The sequence below is a fragment of the Brassica rapa genome, chromosome A07 (genome assembly GCF_000309985.2).
Source record: "Brassica rapa cultivar Chiifu-401-42 chromosome A07, CAAS_Brap_v3.01, whole genome shotgun sequence".
Taxonomy (NCBI): Eukaryota; Viridiplantae; Streptophyta; class Magnoliopsida; order Brassicales; family Brassicaceae; genus Brassica; species Brassica rapa.
This window is the reverse complement of record NC_024801.2, coordinates 1-8271: the sequence shown is the minus strand read 5'-3', so window position 1 is coordinate 8271 and position 8271 is coordinate 1. Positions and strand designations below refer to the sequence as shown.

The 8271-nt window shown below is 38.0% G+C and overlaps 1 long non-coding RNA gene across 1 annotated transcript; it reads left to right on the top strand.

Moving 5' to 3' along the window:
* Positions 1-1631: 1631 nt before the first annotated feature.
* LOC103828239 lies at positions 1632-7870 on the top strand. Its single transcript, XR_004449607.1, has 2 exons — positions 1632-6805; positions 7079-7870. It is a non-coding gene; the product is annotated as an uncharacterized LOC103828239 (long non-coding RNA).
* The last annotated feature ends 401 nt before the right edge of the window (positions 7871-8271 follow it).

Here is an 8271-nt window from a genome sequence, read left to right as displayed (position 1 = left end):
AGCAGTTCTTGAAGTAGAGAAGAACTTCTCCAAGAATGCTTTCTTGCAGTCATCCCAAGTAGTGATGGAGTCACTGGGTAGAGACTTCTCCCACTGACGTGCCTTATCCCCCAAAGAGAAAGGGAATAGCTTGAGCTTTAAGGCATCTTCGGACACACCATTGGTTTTTGACAACCCACAGTAGCTGTCGAACCTGTCCAAGTGATCAAATGGATCCTCTAGAGCCAAGCCATGATACTTGTTGTTCTCGATCACGTTGAGGAGTCCTGATTTGATCTCAAAGTTGTTGGCTGCCACAGCGGGTGCTCGGATTCCCAATCTATGACCATGAATGTTGGGGCGGTCGTAAGTGCCAATGGGTCGAGCTGCTCGCTGTTGGTTTTGAGGTATGTCTCCCATATCAGTACTCAATCTCTGCAAGTGAGCCTGTTGCTCTTCTTCTCTTCTATTTCTAGCACACTCTCTCTCTAAAGCTCTGATGTCTGCAGCTATTGGAACTAGGTTTGATGGACCCCTGCTCCTCAAGTTCATACACCTGTAGATTAAAGGGAGGTGAAGAAAGAGAATCAGTAACAAAAGAAAATAAAAATGACTTAGTCTCAAGCAAGTGACTAAATCTCAATGTTCAAATCTACTCAGAATTTGGCAACGGCGCCAATTTGATGTTAGGAGTTTTCAAGGCTCCTAAGACAAATGTTGTAGTATAGAAGATTGTCGAACCAGTTCTGAGGGATATCAAAGCACTGAGAATGCAAGTACTCACTTAATCTAAGTGCAACCAATGATTTAGATGGTTTTAAACTACTACTAAACTAGAAAGCAATAACAGAATGATACTTTCTTGACTAAAGGAAAAGAGAACTCATGGGCATAGGGATTAGACCTTGGGTGATCAAGTATCGAACTAAGGATGGCAAATGATCAATCAAACTATCAACCTTAAGCCTAGACACAATTCTAAGCAAGCTCTATGTCTAGATGAATGCTCATTTGCTAACATATCTCAAACATCAAATGTCTTTGGTTGAATAATATGAAAGCAATCATTACTAACAAGTCTATTAGCTATCTTAGCATCTTTAACAACAAATGTCTTTGGCAAAGTATACTAAAAGCCTAGGAGAGTTGTCTCGGGCATTTCATCGAACACCTTTCGGGTGAGAAATGCCTAAGGATCAACTTTTGAGTGGCCAACTCAGAAGATGCATTATGATTACTCTACTAGCAAGGAAATATGAATGATCTACACTAAAACATCCTAGCTCTAACCTAATCACCCTTAATCTCCCTAACCCATGAATTCAAAAGGTGATTACTCACTAATCTCCATGATTCCTCTTAAACCCATATTGGATTTCAGATTAATCATGTAAAGAAATAGATAAGAAATCAACAAGAACACAAGAACATAACAATCAAAATCCAAAGATGAACTTCTCAAGAGAGTTCTTGTGTCTTTCTCAATAGATCAAAAGATAAAAGATAATCTGCCACTGGTGGCTACAAAAGATGTTTAAAACATAGGTTTTTCCAAGTGCAAAACGTCCAAAATAAATTGCAAAAAGGTCCTTAAGAAATCATGATTTTCGGCAGCAAAATAACGCGGAGCGACTTGCAGGTGTCGCTCCGGGAAGTCGCTCCAGGGCCGATTTTTGGTGTGTCCGGGCGAGAGGTCGCGAGCGACTTTGGTGTGTCGCTCCAACGGGTCGCTCTGGATCGGGAGCGACCTTGGTAGGTCGCTCTGAGAGGTCGCTCCAGGCTTCGCTTCGTGTCGTCTCGCCATAGAGACGCGAGCGACCTCGGGGTGTCGCTTTGGGAGGTCGCTCCGAGAAGGGTGTGAGATGCGAGCGACCTCGGTGCGTCGCTCTGGGCAAGTCGCTCTAGCTTCCTACGGGATGAATATGGCGAGCGACTTCACGGGGTCGCTCTAGCTAGGTCGCTCTGAGAGGTGCTTTGGAGCGACCTCATGACGTCGCTGCGGAACCTCGCTCCCATGCTCTGCTCGTCCAATGATCACCTGTTTCACGTCCTTTAAGCTCCAAATGCATCCAAATGTCCCCAAGAACTCCATGTGGCACTCCAACACCTAATGAGGACAATGAATGCAAAATGCAACCTAGACATGGCTAAATCCTAATCTATATGATGAAAATGCTAATGGATGAATGGATAAAACAATGCAAATATGCAAGATATCAACAGCCTTGTATTTCATACAACTCCAAAAATTTTTTTTCTTATTACTTTAGATTATCAGTGTTTATATCCAAAAAGTATTATCAGAATATACACAACTTTGTCTGAACCTATCTTTGGTGCACACGTTTCCATCTCCATCTATAGACTCGCCGCCACCTTATTTCGCAGCGTCATTGCAGGGTTTCTTTTGTCTTCTTTTTCAGAGCGATGAAGATCAAAGTCGCATTGTGGCAGTTAACCAAATTTACCCTTTTTTCTCACCCTTATCAAGAATCAGCTCGTGATCTTCACCTTCTTAGAGCATCTCCAACCCACCTCTATTTCTACCTCTATAATAGCATTTAGAGGCAAAACTACTCCAACCCATCTCTATTTTTGCCTCTAAAATAGAGATTGCTATTTTCTCCTCTATTTATAGAGGAAGAAATAGCATTCCTCTATATTTTGCTCTATATGTAGAGATCTCTATTTTAGAGAAATACATTGGAGTAAAACCCACCTCTATTATAGAGTTCCTCTATTTTAGAGGTAAAAATAGAGAAATACATTGGAGATGGTCTTAGGTGACTCTTATGCCTATCCTATCGTACTTAGCTTCAATATATTTGAAACTTTCCTCAATAATAGCATTTAGAGGTGAAATTGCTCCAATCCACCTCTATTTCTTCCTCTATAATAGAGATCTCTATTTTTTCCTCTATTTATAGAGGAAGAAATAGTATTCCTCTATTTTTTACTCTATATTTAGAGATTGCTATTTTAGAGAAATACATTGGAGCATATCTCATCTCTATTATAGAGTTCCTCTATTTTAGAGGTGAAAATAGCAAAATACATTGGAGATGGTCTCACTAAAACTGTAAGCATCAGCTCTACAGGGTTGTAAATTGTAACATAAAGGAATACTTTTCCAGCAACTCCTTACACGTGTACGGTGAAGATAGTATTGTAAAAAAAAATGGACGGTTTATGTTAATACAAGACTGGACTCGAACTTGGAATTGTTTCTTCTGCCAACGCAACTTTCATCAACACGTACGTACATAAGAGCATCTCCAATGGTGTTACCCACCATTGGAGTCCTTAGCAATATAATAGTATTTTTGTTTTTTTTTTTTTTCAATAGTTAAGGACTCTTATCAGAATTATAGGTCCAATGGTGTTATCCAATATGGAATCCTTAGTGTGTTTTTTTTTTTTATCTTAGAAATTTAAAATTTAAAACAAGAAATTAAAAATTTACATTTATTAGAAAAGAAAATGTAAACATACAAATATTTTGAATCAAATCAAATAAGTGTTGTATATAATTTCTCATTTTGTAAATAAATTATGTTTCTTACTTGTACAACTTTTGTTATCTTCTTAGCTTGATTTTGTTATGTTCTTACTTGTACAAGTTATCTTCTTACTTGTATAACATAAAAGAGAAGAGAATGAAGAGAAGCAAGATTGTAGTTAGCTAAACAGATTTAAACTTACAAGAGTAGAGTACAAAGATTTAAACTTATAAGTACTTGAGTCTAAACTGAAATGAGTAGAGAGTAGAGAAACACAAGAACTTGAGTCTAAACTGAAATGATCATACAAGTACATTGTAGCAAGGAAAACAAGAGGATAGAAGCTCTTAACAAGTCCGAGATACATAGCTAAAGAGACGCAAGCTAAAGAGACGCAAGACTACTTGACCATTCTTCTAATTCACCCGTGAGCTTGAAGCAATATCACCTACAGAACAAAACCAAAAAAGCAAGTTAAACTAGAAGCAAAGAAAGAACAAGCAAGTTAAAGACGTCTCAAGCAAGGCAATGGAGAAGATTCACAACGCTTTCTGCTCAAGTGTTTGCTCAGTAGTTGAGAACACTCTTTACTTTCCGGGCATACACACAACAAGGGAGTAGTTTTCCCATCTCCAACCAGATTGAAGACAAATAAGTCTCCTATGTCGCATCTGTTATCACGACAGAACTTTCTCCAGCCCCTTGTAATGTAATACATGCCGTCTGATTCGCTAAATCGCAAACTCGCAGTCCATGAGTTTCCCTCTTTGTTCACTAGTATCATCTCTTGGCATTGTTTGTTCAAAGCAGTAGAACTAGTAGCTCGCTTAGGAAGATACTGCAAACACATAATATAGTTTTTAGGAATCAAAATTGACTAACTAAATCTAGTTTATACGTATGAAAAATGACTCACAAGTTTGTCAGCTTTTAGATTTGAAGCAGTGACCTCAGCCAAAAAACAGAAGTCGTATGAGAAAGAAGACATTGCCATTGTTCCTCCTGAAATAAAAGAAGCAATTTCCACGTCAAAACATCTCACAACAGGTAGGACCAAAACGATGAACTTTGCTTGAAACTTACTAATCTCATTGTCATCAGCATCACCGGAGTCGGCTTCTTCCTTGATGATGTGAGGATGTGTATACTGAATCTCACAACAGCTAGGACCAAAAGGAGTCACATGAAACACCATGTCTCCTTCGTGTTTGAAGATGACAAGGTCACCGATTTGAAGGTCGTGTGCTGTGGTGAAATCTTTCCAACCTCCGGTGAGTGTCCTGCCTTCTAGTATCACTTCCCAAGTTTGATCTGAAGCGTCCGATCTTAGTTTCCATGTTTTCTGGTTCGTCTTCCCTTCTATGTGCTTTGAGAAGAAGGCAAGTGGTATTGTCTGCAAGAAAATGCGAAGTTAATCAAACAAGAAATACATCTAATCAAGAAACGAATGTAAACAAATAGAGAGAGTGAGGTTCTTACGACGCCACTGTGGAAACCAGGAAGCAGAGGCTTAAAGAAATGAGGTTCATGTGGAATCGCCATCTGCAAACAAGAAACGAATGTAAACAATATCAACAATGAGTTTCCCAGCAGACGAAAACCCCATTTCCATTTTGAACCCAAAATCTATTTGATCCCCACAATCGAAACCATAAATCGATTGTGAACTCACACCAAAACCTCTCTAATCCAGTCGCGTTTCTTATTAAAAAAAAATTAATTTTGATATCACGAACCAAAACCATAAATCGATTGTGAACTCACACCAGAACCTCTCTAATCCAGTCGATAACAACAAAGAACCGATGTGAAAATGCAAAAAAAATCAAACCAATACGAAAACCCTAAATCGAAAAAATCCCCAATCCGATTTCAAACCCTAGATTTTATAAAACACCTCAATCGAACCCTAAAACGAGATGAAATCAACATGCATAAACGCGAGAATAAAAAAAATAGATTAAGATCGAATTTTACCTTCACGGATCGAGATCGCAATTGGCCTCTCTGTCGTCTCTCTATCGCCTCGCCTTCTGCTCTGTTTTTTTTTCGGGTTTCTGAAAAAATGAGAACGGTTCGCGTGTTTTCGAACTCGCCTTACCAGAGTCAACACAAAAAACGGACCAATCAATATGTGCCAACAAGATAAGGACTTCGATTTTTAATCTTTAATTAAGGATCATCCTTAACTTTCCTCTCCTCTTTTAATATTTCTTTAATAAAAAAACATTAAGGATTTATGTTAAGGATTGCTTGATTATTACCGTTGCACATGCTCTAAGTTCGTTGGGATTGTTTCTGTCATATATATAACGGGGAAAAAACGAAATTACGGAAATAGGGACTAAACGGTTATTTTGCACATGAGCTAGTGAAAAAGGGAAACTAAACAAACGGTTATATATTTGATGACGATCACCAGATAGTATTCTACTATTCTTCCTCCCACTTTCTCTTCTCATACTCAATTCTCAAACACTCTCTCTCTCTCTCTGGCTTTTCTTGTCGTTCTCAAAAATTGTTTTTTTCTGCTTATCTCACGGAGACGTGGTCGAATTTCTCTCTCGCCGTTCTTTTGTACGAACAAGAACACAAGCAAACATCCGAGAAGATCACCGTATCTTGGAAAGAAGAAGACGAACAGAGAATGAAGAGAATCTTCCGTCACTTCCCAAGAAAATCATCGTTTCAGAAACCTTAATGGTGCTTCTAATTTTTCTACTCCTCTCGTCAATTGCAACACTGTTGAGTCAGAGAAGACAGACTAAAAACCCACGAAACCCTAGTTCCCAATCATCTTCGTCTTCGTGCCTAACAGAGAAGAACAACACAAGCCGCCAGTGACGTGCCGTGCAAGAAGGAAAGCGTAGTTTCAAGAAAGCAAAGGTGACACCTTTATTCACATTGGAGAGGAAAAATACGGCGGATTGGATGGTCCATGTTGGAAACAGATGTCAAACCAAGCCAGGGCCGTCTCTCAATCCCTTTCCACAAACTGATCCAAAACGACTTCTTGACTACACCCGTTGAGTCGAGAATCACATCAACAGCAAAGAAAAAATGGTGTTTGGGAGTGGTTCTTGTTGATCAAGTTTCTCAGGAGATGGGAGATGAACGGTTCTTGGAACTACGCTTTGGTTTGTGGGTGGAACGATGTCGTGAAGGCTAATGGACTGAAAGATGGAGACAACATTAGTCTTTGGTCTTTCAGGTGCCGAGGAGTCCTCTGTTTTGCCTTTGCTCCCCTCTGTTTTTTTTTTACAGGAATAGACCGTGGGGAATGAGGATGGTTCCCTACCTGAAGCAATCTACAAGCCCTTGATGAGGTAAATTCACTGTGATAATAACCGTTAAAAGCTAGGCAAGGGTAATGGGATAGAACTGAATCATACAAATATGATACAGGTTCTAAAACTAGCTGAATGTGAGATATATATTATCTTATCCAAAACTACACATACGAACTAAATATTTGCTTATACAAGACTTGCATTATTGCTTTACAATACATACGCAAATAAGCTTTTCTTTTGCCTATAGTCTAGTTTTGCTTGGTGTGTATGGGCTTTTCTTTCTTCATTTAAATTTTAACTTTTCAGGCACGGAGGAGAGATGGAGGTACTGCAGAGAAGCGGCACATGAGACGTGGCAAAGGCGGAGATGCAGAGGCACGAGCTTTGTTTTCTCAGGTATCTTATTATTATCAGGTCCATTTAATATATTGGGCTTTCAATATTTATTAGATAGAATCCATTTGGTTAATATATGGGCCGTATATCAAACATTTAGAATCCTACACATTCCTTTTAATCTTAGGCCCAATTTGACACATATATTAGTCCAATTCGGAAAGCCTAGTTTCTTTCTATTAATTAACTAACTTAGATCTGGTAAATGTTTAAAAGTATAATAAACCCATATTTAGGGATATAACGGTATTAAGGGTTAGGGATATTATGGATTCGTGATATTATAGATTAGAGGGTATTTTGGATTTAAGGGTATAAAGGATTAGAGTTATATAGAACTAGTAACGGTATTTTGGATTTAAGGGTATAAAGGATTAGAGGTATATGGGATTAGGTATATATGGAAATATTGATATGTGGGATTAGGAGTATACAAGATTATAGGTATTTGGGATTAGAGATATATATAAAGATTAAGGGATATTTGTGATAAATGGATATTTAGGATTAGGGGTATATGGAAATTAAGGGGTATATTAGATTAGGAGTATATGGATAAAGGCATAATTGATTAAAGGAGTAAATGAGGATAAAGGATAGTTGAGATTAGGAAAAATTGAGATTAAAGGGGTATATGAGAATAAAAGGTATATGAGAATAAAGGGTATTTGAGATTAGGGGTAATTGAGATATAAGGGGTATTTAGAGAATAAAGGGTATTTGAGAATAAAAAGGTATTTTGAGATTAGGGGTATTTGAGATTATGAGGTATTTGAGATTAAATGGGTATTTGAGAATAGAGGGTACTTGAGAATAGGGGTATTTGAGATTAAAAGAGTATTTGAGAATAGAGGGTATTTGAGAATAAGGGTATTTGAGATTAAACGGGTATTTGAGAATAGGGGTATTTGAGATTAAAAGGGTATTTGAGAATAGAGGGTATTTAAGAATAGGGGTATTTGAGATTAAAAGGGTATTTGAGAATAGGGGTATTTGAGATTAAAAGGGTATTTGAGAAGAGGGTATTTTGAGAGTAGAGGGTATTTGAGAATAGAGGGTATTTGAGAATAGGGGTATTTGAGAATAGCGAGTATTTTGAGAAT